This window comes from Scyliorhinus torazame, chromosome 11 (genome assembly GCF_047496885.1).
Source record: "Scyliorhinus torazame isolate Kashiwa2021f chromosome 11, sScyTor2.1, whole genome shotgun sequence".
NCBI classification, from domain to species: domain Eukaryota; kingdom Metazoa; phylum Chordata; class Chondrichthyes; order Carcharhiniformes; family Scyliorhinidae; genus Scyliorhinus; species Scyliorhinus torazame.
Window position 1 is genome coordinate 181,598,021 of NC_092717.1, and position 12,040 is coordinate 181,610,060.

Sequence of the window (12,040 nt, forward strand, 5' to 3'; positions counted from 1 at the left end):
CTGCAGAATCAACAAAGCTGTGTTGAGGCTATTTTCTGACATGAAATAAAAGATAGCTCTACCGCCTTAGAAGGAACATGGTAAGCCACAATCGATTTAGGAATACTGTTTTAGGAAAGCTTTCCTTATGCACACCTACTTTGAAAAGGACACACTAATTGTATTGGGCTTTCAAGCAGCGACCTGACAATGCCTTTGATACATTCACCCATTGAGTCTGCAGCTCTCCCGGTTGAGCAATCGAGGCAATGCAATGAATTCGACGCTTTGCTGTGTCTTCATCATGCACCTTTACATCGACAGCTTAAGTCCAAAGCTGTGGTGGGCATGCTGTGCCCCGCCACCTGCTCCCTGCAGATTGGACTTGTGTTATACTGGATAATGTTTCTGACTCTGTATCGCAAACTGCTGCATTATTCTTTCATCTGCCCCAATCTTTTGTGATCACTTTGCATTGTGACTGGATGCCGCCAGTAAGGTGGCAAATCTGGTTCTGTAGCTCAGGTCATTGATTGTTAGTGCAGTAGGCAGCTTGTCACTCTCATAACCAGAAGATCCTGTCATGCATGCTCAGAGATTAAAGGCTTTTTTCGCATCTTCTTTTCTGCCAAACCCGTCACATTGCATCTCCGCTGCTGGCAGCAATGCAATCAACATGCTTGAGGAAAGTGTGCACAACATTGGCAAGTGTGCAAAACATTGGGAATGGCAGTCTATCAGCTCGTGGCAAAACAGAGCATTTGTGTCAACTGTTGGTTGATTGACACAATTTGTGGGCCTGAAGCGTTGGCCCAAAGATAAAATGAAAGTGGAGAATGTGGGCATTGATCCCACTACCTCTCACATGCTAAGCGAGCGCTCTACCAGTTGAGCTAATTCCCCCAATTTATCTTCAACTGCCCATTTCTTGGGCACAGGTTCTCTCAGTGCCTGTCTCCAAGGAACTCCAGAAATGACTCAGCAATTCTGCATCAAGCTGTCATCTCATGATCAAGTAAGAATCCTGCTTTTAGCTAAGATTTTTTTCTGACAAACTTACTTCTGAAAGGGCACACATAAATTGTATTTGGCATTCAGGCACCTGCCTGACAAAGACTTTGCTAAATTCACCCCTGGAAACATGTGCTGTACAGAGTTGGCAATCGAGGCAAACCGATCACGTCGACGTTCTTTCCTGATTGTTGGCCCTGCAACTTTATTTCGCCATCTTAATGGCAAAGATATGGCCGTGCTGTGATCCTTCATCTGCTACCCGGATTTGGACTGTGCCGTAATGGGTATCGTTTCTAACTTTGTATCGCAAACTGCTGTCTACTTCTCTCATTGGACTCAATATTTTATGAACACTTTACATTGTGGCTAAATGCAGTTTGTAAGATGGCAAATGTGGTGTGTAACTTCGGTCATTCTTTGTCACTGCAGTAGGCTGGGTTTCACTCTCATAATCTGAAGGTGCTGTTGAATGGTGAGAAAAAGAAAAGCTGTTTTGCACCTTACTTTCTTCCATTCCCGTCACATTGCATCTCCGTTGCTGACAGCAATGGAAGCAACATGCTTGTGGCAGCTGTGCAAATCATTCGGATTGGCAGTGAATCAGCACATGGACAAACTGAGGGCAAGTGTCAACTGTGTACACAAGGGATGGGCCCGGGAATTCGGCCGAATATAAAACCAAATTGGAGAATGTGGGCATCGATCCCACTACCTCTTACATGCAAAGCAAGCGCTCTCCCATTTGAGCTAATTCCCCAGACAGCTAGCTAAGTCATATTACTTGCTAGCCAGGACCTTCTGAGTGAGTATCTCCAAGGTGCTGAAGAATTTGCTCAGCTTTACTGCATCGGGTATGCCTGCTGCTTTCAAATCTGTAATATCTCGATTCAATCAACATGACCCAGCTTTACCCATCAGCACACTGGGACACCACAGTGGCCATGTCATAACAGGTAAAGAGGCCCAACTTAAAGACTCCAAACAAGCGAGAACAAAAAATACCAGTCAGCACTCGTGTGAGGGAGCAGTCGACAACCCTGACTCAGTGATCGAAATCTTTCTTTGCGTGCAGGTGAGTGCTCAATTTTCCATGCACTGCAGCTCAGAGGAACCCCTGCTGGCCTCTGGATGCAACTGCAGAATCAACAAAGCTGTGTTGAGGCTATTTTCTGACATGAAATAAAAGATAGCTCTACCGCCTTAGAAGGAACATGGTAAGCCACAATCGATTTAGGAATACTGTTTTAGGAAAGCTTTCCTTATGCACACCTACTTTGAAAAGGACACACTAATTGTATTGGGCTTTCAAGCAGCGACCTGACAATGCCTTTGATACATTCACCCATTGAGTCTGCAGCTCTCCCGGTTGAGCAATCGAGGCAATGCAATGAATTCGACGCTTTGCTGTGTCTTCATCATGCACCTTTACATCGACAGCTTAACTCCAAAGCTGTGGTGGGCATGCTGTGCCCCGCCACCTGCTCCCTGCAGATTGGACTTGTGTTATACTGGATAATGTTTCTGACTCTGTATCGCAAACTGCTGCATTATTCTTTCATCTGCCCCAATCTTTTGTGATCACTTTGCATTGTGACTGGATGCCGCCAGTAAGGTGGCAAATCTGGTTCTGTAGCTCAGGTCATTGATTGTTAGTGCAGTAGGCAGCTTGTCACTCTCATAACCAGAAGATCCTGTCATGCATGCTCAGAGATTAAAGGCTTTTTTCGCATCTTCTTTTCTGCCAAACCCGTCACATTGCATCTCCGCTGCTGGCAGCAATGCAATCAACATGCTTGAGGAAAGTGTGCACAACATTGGCAAGTGTGCAAAACATTGGGAATGGCAGTCTATCAGCTCGTGGCAAAACAGAGCATTTGTGTCAACTGTTGGTTGATTGACACAATTTGTGGGCCTGAAGCGTTGGCCCAAAGATAAAATGAAAGTGGAGAATGTGGGCATTGATCCCACTACCTCTCACATGCTAAGCGAGCGCTCTACCAGTTGAGCTAATTCCCCCAATTTATCTTCAGCTGCCCATTTCTTGGGCACAGGTTCTCTCAGTGCCTGTCTCCAAGGAACTCCAGAAATGACTCAGCAATTCTGCATCAAGCTGTCATCTCATGATCAAGTAAGAATCCTGCTTTTAGCTAAGATTTTTTTCTGACAAACTTACTTCTGAAAGGGCACACATAAATTGTATTTGGCATTCAGGCACCTGCCTGACAAAGACTTTGCTAAATTCACCCCTGGAAACATGTGCTGTACAGAGTTGGCAATCGAGGCAAACCGATCACGTCGACGTTCTTTCCTGATTGTTGGCCCTGCAACTTTATTTCGCCATCTTAATGGCAAAGATATGGCCGTGCTGTGATCCTTCATCTGCTACCCGGATTTGGACTGTGCCGTAATGGGTATCGTTTCTAACTTTGTATCGCAAACTGCTGTCTACTTCTCTCATTGGACTCAATATTTTATGAACACTTTACATTGTGGCTAAATGCAGTTTGTAAGATGGCAAATGTGGTGTGTAACTTCGGTCATTCTTTGTCACTGCAGTAGGCTGGGTTTCACTCTCATAATCTGAAGGTGCTGTTGAATGGTGAGAAAAAGAAAAGCTGTTTTGCACCTTACTTTCTTCCATTCCCGTCACATTGCATCTCCGTTGCTGACAGCAATGGAAGCAACATGCTTGTGGCAGCTGTGCAAATCATTCGGATTGGCAGTGAATCAGCACATGGACAAACTGAGGGCAAGTGTCAACTGTGTACACAAGGGATGGGCCCGGGAATTCGGCCGAATATAAAACCAAATTGGAGAATGTGGGCATCGATCCCACTACCTCTTACATGCAAAGCAAGCGCTCTCCCATTTGAGCTAATTCCCCAGACAGCTAGCTAAGTCATATTACTTGCTAGCCAGGACCTTCTGAGTGAGTATCTCCAAAGTGCTGAAGAATTGGCTCAGCTTTTCTGCATCGGGTATGCCTGCTGCTTTCAAATCTGTAATAGCTCGATTGAATCAACATGACCCAGCTTTACCCATCAGCACAATTGGACACCACAGTGGCCATGTCATAACAGGTAAAGAGGCCCAACTTAAAGACTCCAAACAAGCGAGAACAAAAAATACCAGTCAGCACTAGTGTGAGGAGGCAGTCGACAACCCTGACTCAGTGATAGAAATCTTTCTTTGCGTGCAGGTGAGTGCTCAATTTTCCATGCACTGCAGCTCAGAGGAACCCCTGCTGGCCTCTGGATGCAACTGCAGAATCAACAAAGCTGTGTTGAGGCTCATTTCTGACATGAAATGAAAGATAGCTCTACGGCATTAGAAGGAACATGGTAAGCCACAATCGATTTAGGAATACTGTTTTAGGAAAGCTTTCCTTATGCACACCTACTTTGAAATGGACACACTAATTGTATTGGGCTTTCAAGCAGCGACCTGACAATGCCTTTGATACATTCACCCATTGAGTCTGCAGCTCTCCCGGTTGAGCAATCGAGGCAATGCAATGAATTCGACGCTTTGCTGTGTCTTCATCATGCACCTTTACATCGACAGCTTAACTCCAAAGCTGTGGTGGGCATGCTGTGCCCCGCCACCTGCTCCCTGCAGATTGGACTTGTGTTATACTGGATAATGTTTCTGACTCTGTATCGCAAACTGCTGCATTATTCTTTCATCTGCCCCAATCTTTTGTGATCACTTTGCATTGTGACTGGATGCCGCCAGTAAGGTGGCAAATCTGGTTCTGTAGCTCAGGTCATTGATTGTTAGTGCAGTAGGCAGCTTGTCACTCTCATAACCAGAAGATCCTGTCATGCATGCTCAGAGATTAAAGGCTTTTTTCGCATCTTCTTTTCTGCCAAACCCGTCACATTGCATCTCCGCTGCTGGCAGCAATGCAATCAACATGCTTGAGGAAAGTGTGCACAACATTGGCAAGTGTGCAAAACATTGGGAATGGCAGTCTATCAGCTCGTGGCAAAACAGAGCATTTGTGTCAACTGTTGGTTGATTGACACAATTTGTGGGCCTGAAGCGTTGGCCCAAAGATAAAATGAAAGTGGAGAATGTGGGCATTGATCTCACTACCTCTCACATGCTAAGCGAGCGCTCTACCATTTGAGCTAATTCCCCCAATTTATCTTCAGCTGCCCATTTCTTGGGCACAGGTTCTCTCAGTGCCTGTCTCCAAGGAACTCCAGAAATGACTCAGCAATTCTGCATCAAGCTGTCATCTCATGATCAAGTAAGAATCCTGCTTTTAGCTAAGATTTTTTTCTGACAAACTTACTTCTGAAAGGGCACACATAAATTGTATTTGGCATTCAGGCACCTGCCTGACAAAGACTTTGCTAAATTCACCCCTGGAAACATGTGCTGTACAGAGTTGGCAATCGAGGCAAACCGATCACGTCGACGTTCTTTCCTGATTGTTGGCCCTGCAACTTTATTTCGCCATCTTAATGGCAAAGATATGGCCGTGCTGTGATCCTTCATCTGCTACCCGGATTTGGACTGTGCCGTAATGGGTATCGTTTCTAACTTTGTATCGCAAACTGCTGTCTACTTCTCTCATTGGACTCAATATTTTATGAACACTTTACATTGTGGCTAAATGCAGTTTGTAAGATGGCAAATGTGGTGTGTAACTTCGGTCATTCTTTGTCACTGCAGTAGGCTGGGTTTCACTCTCATAATCTGAAGGTGCTGTTGAATGGTGAGAAAAAGAAAAGCTGTTTTGCACCTTACTTTCTTCCATTCCCGTCACATTGCATCTCCGTTGCTGACAGCAATGGAAGCAACATGCTTGTGGCAGCTGTGCAAATCATTCGGATTGGCAGTGAATCAGCACATGGACAAACTGAGGGCAAGTGTCAACTGTGTACACAAGGGATGGGCCCGGGAATTCGGCCGAATATAAAACCAAATTGGAGAATGTGGGCATCGATCCCACTACCTCTTACATGCAAAGCAAGCGCTCTCCCATTTGAGCTAATTCCCCAGACAGCTAGCTAAGTCATATTACTTGCTAGCCAGGACCTTCTGAGTGAGTATCTCCAAGGTGCTGAAGAATTTGCTCAGCTTTACTGCATCGGGTATGCCTGCTGCTTTCAAATCTGTAATATCTCGATTGAATCAACATGACCCAGCTTTACCCATCAGCACACTGGGACACCACAGTGGCCATGTCATAACAGGTAAAGAGGCCCAACTTAAAGACTCCAAACAAGCGAGAACAAAAAATACCAGTCAGCACTCGTGTGAGGGAGCAGTCGACAACCCTGACTCAGTGATCGAAATCTTTCTTTGCGTGCAGGTGAGTGCTCAATTTTCCATGCACTGCAGCTCAGAGGAACCCCTGCTGGCCTCTGGATGCAACTGCAGAATCAACAAAGCTGTGTTGAGGCTCATTTCTGACATGAAATAAAAGATAGCTCTACCGCCTTAGAAGGAACATGGTAAGCCACAATCGATTTAGGAATACTGTTTTAGGAAAGCTTTCCTTATGCACACCTACTTTGAAAAGGACACACTAATTGTATTGGGCTTTCAAGCAGCGACCTGACAATGCCTTTGATACATTCACCCATTGAGTCTGCAGCTCTCCCGGTTGAGCAATCGAGGCAATGCAATGAATTCGACGCTTTGCTGTGTCTTCATCATGCACCTTTACATCGACAGCTTAACTCCAAAGCTGTGGTGGGCATGCTGTGCCCCGCCACCTGCTCCCTGCAGATTGGACTTGTGTTATACTGGATAATGTTTCTGACTCTGTATCGCAAACTGCTGCATTATTCTTTCATCTGCCCCAATCTTTTATGATCACTTTGCATTGTGGCTGGATGCCGCCAGTAAGGTGGCAAATCTGGTTCTGTAGCTCAGGTCATTGATTGTTAGTGCAGTAGGCAGCTTGTCACTCTCATAACCAGAAGATCCTGTCATGCATGCTCAGAGATTAAAGGCTTTTTTCGCATCTTCTTTTCTGCCAAACCCGTCACATTGCATCTCCGCTGCTGGCAGCAATGCAATCAACATGCTTGAGGAAAGTGTGCACAACATTGGCAAGTGTGCAAAACATTGGGAATGGCAGTCTATCAGCTCGTGGCAAAACAGAGCATTTGTGTCAACTGTTGGTTGATTGACACAATTTGTGGGCCTGAAGCGTTGGCCCAAAGATAAAATGGAAGTGGAGAATGTGGGCATCGATCCCACTACCTCTCACATGCTAAGCGAGCGCTCTACCATTTGAGCTAATTCCCCCAATTTATCTTCAGCTGCCCATTTCTTGGGCACAGGTTCTCTCAGTGCCTGTCTCCAAGGAACTCCAGAAATGACTCAGCAATTCTGCATCAAGCTGTCATCTAATGATCAAGTAAGAATCCTGCTTTTAGCTAAGATTTTTTTCTGACAAACTTACTTCTGAAAGGGCACACATAAATTGTATTTGGCATTCAGGCACCTGCCTGACAAAGACTTTGCTAAATTCACCCCTGGAAACATGTGCTGTACAGAGTTGGCAATCGAGGCAAACCGATCACGTCGACGTTCTTTCCTGATTGTTGGCCCTGCAACTTTATTTCGCCATCTTAATGGCAAAGATATGGCCGTGCTGTGATCCTTCATCTGCTATCCGGATTTGGACTGTGCCGTAATGGGTATCGTTTCTAACTTTGTATCGCAAACTGCTGTCTACTTCTCTCATTGGACTCAATATTTTATGAACACTTTACATTGTGGCTAAATGCAGTTTGTAAGATGGCAAATGTGGTGTGTAACTTAGGTCATTCTTTGTCACTGCAGTAGGCTGGGTTTCACTCTCATAATCTGAAGGTGCTGTTGAATGGTGAGAAAAAGAAAAGCTGTTTTGCACCTTACTTTCTTCCATTCCCGTCACATTGCATCTCCGTTGCTGACAGCAATGGAAGCAACATGCTTGTGGCAGCTGTGCAAATCATTCGGATTGGCAGTGAATCAGCACATGGACAAACTGAGGGCAAGTGTCAACTGTGTACACAAGGGATGGGCCCGGGAATTCGGCCGAATATAAAACCAAATTGGAGAATGTGGGCATCGATCCCACTACCTCTTACATGCAAAGCAAGCGCTCTCCCATTTGAGCTAATTCCCCAGACAGCTAGCTAAGTCATATTACTTGCTAGCCAGGACCTTCTGAGTGAGTATCTCCAAGGTGCTGAAGAATTTGCTCAGCTTTACTGCATCGGGTATGCCTGCTGCTTTCAAATCTGTAATATCTCGATTGAATCAACATGACCCAGCTTTACCCATCAGCACACTGGGACACCACAGTGGCCATGTCATAACAGGTAAAGAGGCCCAACTTAAAGACTCCAAACAAGCGAGAACAAAAAATACCAGTCAGCACTCGTGTGAGGGAGCAGTCGACAACCCTGACTCAGTGATCGAAATCTTTCTTTGCGTGCAGGTGAGTGCTCAATTTTCCATGCACTGCAGCTCAGAGGAACCCCTGCTGGCCTCTGGATGCAACTGCAGAATCAACAAAGCTGTGTTGAGGCTATTTTCTGACATGAAATAAAAGATAGCTCTACCGCCTTAGAAGGAACATGGTAAGCCACAATCGATTTAGGAATACTGTTTTAGGAAAGCTTTCCTTATGCACACCTACTTTGAAAAGGACACACTAATTGTATTGGGCTTTCAAGCAGCGACCTGACAATGCCTTTGATACATTCACCCATTGAGTCTGCAGCTCTCCCGGTTGAGCAATCGAGGCAATGCAATGAATTCGACGCTTTGCTGTGTCTTCATCATGCACCTTTACACCGACAGCTTAAGTCCAAAGCTGTGGTGGGCATGCTGTGCCCCGCCACCTGCTCCCTGCAGATTGGACTTGTGTTATACTGGATAATGTTTCTGACTCTGTATCGCAAACTGCTGCATTATTCTTTCATCTGCCCCAATCTTTTGTGATCACTTTGCATTGTGACTGGATGCCGCCAGTAAGGTGGCAAATCTGGTTCTGTAGCTCAGGTCATTGATTGTTAGTGCAGTAGGCAGCTTGTCACTCTCATAACCAGAAGATCCTGTCATGCATGCTCAGAGATTAAAGGCTTTTTTCGCATCTTCTTTTCTGCCAAACCCGTCACATTGCATCTCCGCTGCTGGCAGCAATGCAATCAACATGCTTGAGGAAAGTGTGCACAACATTGGCAAGTGTGCAAAACATTGGGAATGGCAGTCTATCAGCTCGTGGCAAAACAGAGCATTTGTGTCAACTGTTGGTTGATTGACACAATTTGTGGGCCTGAAGCGTTGGCCCAAAGATAAAATGAAAGTGGAGAATGTGGGCATTGATCCCACTACCTCTCACATGCTAAGCGAGCGCTCTACCAGTTGAGCTAATTCCCCCAATTTATCTTCAGCTGCCCATTTCTTGGGCACAGGTTCTCTCAGTGCCTGTCTCCAAGGAACTCCAGAAATGACTCAGCAATTCTGCATCAAGCTGTCATCTCATGATCAAGTAAGAATCCTGCTTTTAGCTAAGATTTTTTTCTGACAAACTTACTTCTGAAAGGGCACACATAAATTGTATTTGGCATTCAGGCACCTGCCTGACAAAGACTTTGCTAAATTCACCCCTGGAAACATGTGCTGTACAGAGTTGGCAATCGAGGCAAACCGATCACGTCGACGTTCTTTCCTGATTGTTGGCCCTGCAACTTTATTTCGCCATCTTAATGGCAAAGATATGGCCGTGCTGTGATCCTTCATCTGCTACCCGGATTTGGACTGTGCCGTAATGGGTATCGTTTCTAACTTTGTATCGCAAACTGCTGTCTACTTCTCTCATTGGACTCAATATTTTATGAACACTTTACATTGTGGCTAAATGCAGTTTGTAAGATGGCAAATGTGGTGTGTAACTTCGGTCATTCTTTGTCACTGCAGTAGGCTGGGTTTCACTCTCATAATCTGAAGGTGCTGTTGAATGGTGAGAAAAAGAAAAGCTGTTTTGCACCTTACTTTCTTCCATTCCCGTCACATTGCATCTCCGTTGCTGACAGCAATGGAAGCAACATGCTTGTGGCAGCTGTGCAAATCATTCGGATTGGCAGTGAATCAGCACATGGACAAACTGAGGGCAAGTGTCAACTGTGTACACAAGGGATGGGCCCGGGAATTCGGCCGAATATAAAACCAAATTGGAGAATGTGGGCATCGATCCCACTACCTCTTACATGCAAAGCAAGCGCTCTCCCATTTGAGCTAATTCCCCAGACAGCTAGCTAAGTCATATTACTTGCTAGCCAGGACCTTCTGAGTGAGTATCTCCAAGGTGCTGAAGAATTGGCTCAGCTTTTCTGCATCGGGTATGCCTGCTGCTTTCAAATCTGTAATAGCTCGATTGAATCAACATGACCCAGCTTTACCCATCAGCACAATGGGACACCACAGTGGCCATGTCATAACAGGTAAAGAGGCCCAACTTAAAGACTCCAAACAAGCGAGAACAAAAAATACCAGTCAGCACTCGTGTGAGGGAGCAGTCGACAACCCTGACTCAGTGATAGAAATCTTTCTTTGCGTGCAGGTGAGTGCTCAATTTTCCATGCACTGCAGCTCAGAGGAACCGCTGCTGGCCTCTGGATGCAACTGCAGAATCAACAAAGCAGTGTTGAGGCTCATTTCTGACATGAAATAAAAGATAGCTCTACCGCCTTAGAAGGAACATGGTAAGCCACAATCGATTTAGGAATACTGTTTTAGGAAAGCTTTCCTTATGCACACCTACTTTGAAAAGGACACACTAATTGTATTGGGCTTTCAAGCAGCGACCTGACAATGCCTTTGATACATTCACCCATTGAGTCTGCAGCTCTCCCGGTTGAGCAATCGAGGCAATGCAATGAATTCGACGCTTTGCTGTGTCTTCATCATGCACCTTTACATCGACAGCTTAACTCCAAAGCTGTGGTGGGCATGCTGTGCCCCGCCACCTGCTCCCTGCAGATTGGACTTGTGTTATACTGGATAATGTTTCTGACTCTGTATTGCAAACTGCTGCATTATTCTTTCATCTGCCCCAATCTTTTGTGATCACTTTGCATTGTGGCTGGATGCCGCCAGTAAGGTGGCAAATCTGGTTCTGTAGCTCAGGTCATTGATTGTTAGTGCAGTAGGCAGCTTGTCACTCTCTTAACCAGAAGATCCTGTCATGCATGCTCAGAGATTAAAGGCTTTTTTCGCATCTTCTTTTCTGCCAAACCCGTCACATTGCATCTCCGCTGCTGGCAGCAATGCAATCAACATGCTTGAGGAAAGTGTGCACAACATTGGCAAGTGTGCAAAACATTCGGAATGGCAGTCTATCAGCTGGTGGCAAAACAGAGCATTTGTGTCAACTGTTGGTTGATTGACACAATTTGTGGGCCTGAAGCGTTGGCCCAAAGATAAAATGAAAGTGGAGAATGTGGGCATCAATCCCACTACCTCTCACATGCTAAGCCAGCGCTCTACCATTTGAGCTAATTCCCCCAATTTATCTTCATCTGCCCATTTCTTGGGCACAGGTTCTCTCAGTGCCTGTCTCCAAGGAACTCCAGAAATGACTCAGCAATTCTGCATCAAGCTGTCATCTAATGATCAAGTAAGAATCCTGCTTTTAGCTAAGATTTTTTTCTGACAAACTTACTTCTGAAAGGGCACACATAAATTGTATTTGGCATTCAGGCACCTGCCTGACAAAGACTTTGCTAAATTCACCCCTGGAAACATGTGCTGTACAGAGTTGGCAATCGAGGCAAACCGATCACGTCGACGTTCTTTCCTGATTGTTGTCCCGGCAACTTTATTTTGCCATCTTAATGGCAAAGATATGGCCGTGCTGTGATCCTTCATCTGCTACCCGGATTTGGACTGTGTCGTAATGGGTATCGTTTCTAACTTTGTATCGCAAACTGCTGTCTACTTCTCTCATTGGACTCAATATTTTATGAACACTTTACATTGTGGCTAAATGCAGTTTGTAAGATGGCAAATGTGGTGTGTAACTTAGGTC

At 45.4% G+C, this 12,040-nt stretch overlaps 3 non-coding genes across 3 annotated transcripts; all 3 read right to left on the bottom strand.

Annotated features, from left to right (window-relative positions):
* Positions 1-809: 809 nt before the first annotated feature.
* Positions 810-882, bottom strand: trnaa-agc (transfer RNA alanine (anticodon AGC)). Its single transcript has one exon. It is a non-coding gene; the product is annotated as a tRNA-Ala (tRNA).
* Positions 883-2,936: 2,054 nt separating this feature from the next.
* trnaa-agc (transfer RNA alanine (anticodon AGC)) lies at positions 2,937-3,009 on the bottom strand. Its single transcript has one exon. It is a non-coding gene; the product is annotated as a tRNA-Ala (tRNA).
* Positions 3,010-9,317: 6,308 nt separating this feature from the next.
* Positions 9,318-9,390, bottom strand: trnaa-agc (transfer RNA alanine (anticodon AGC)). Its single transcript has one exon. It is a non-coding gene; the product is annotated as a tRNA-Ala (tRNA).
* Positions 9,391-12,040: the final 2,650 nt, after the last annotated feature.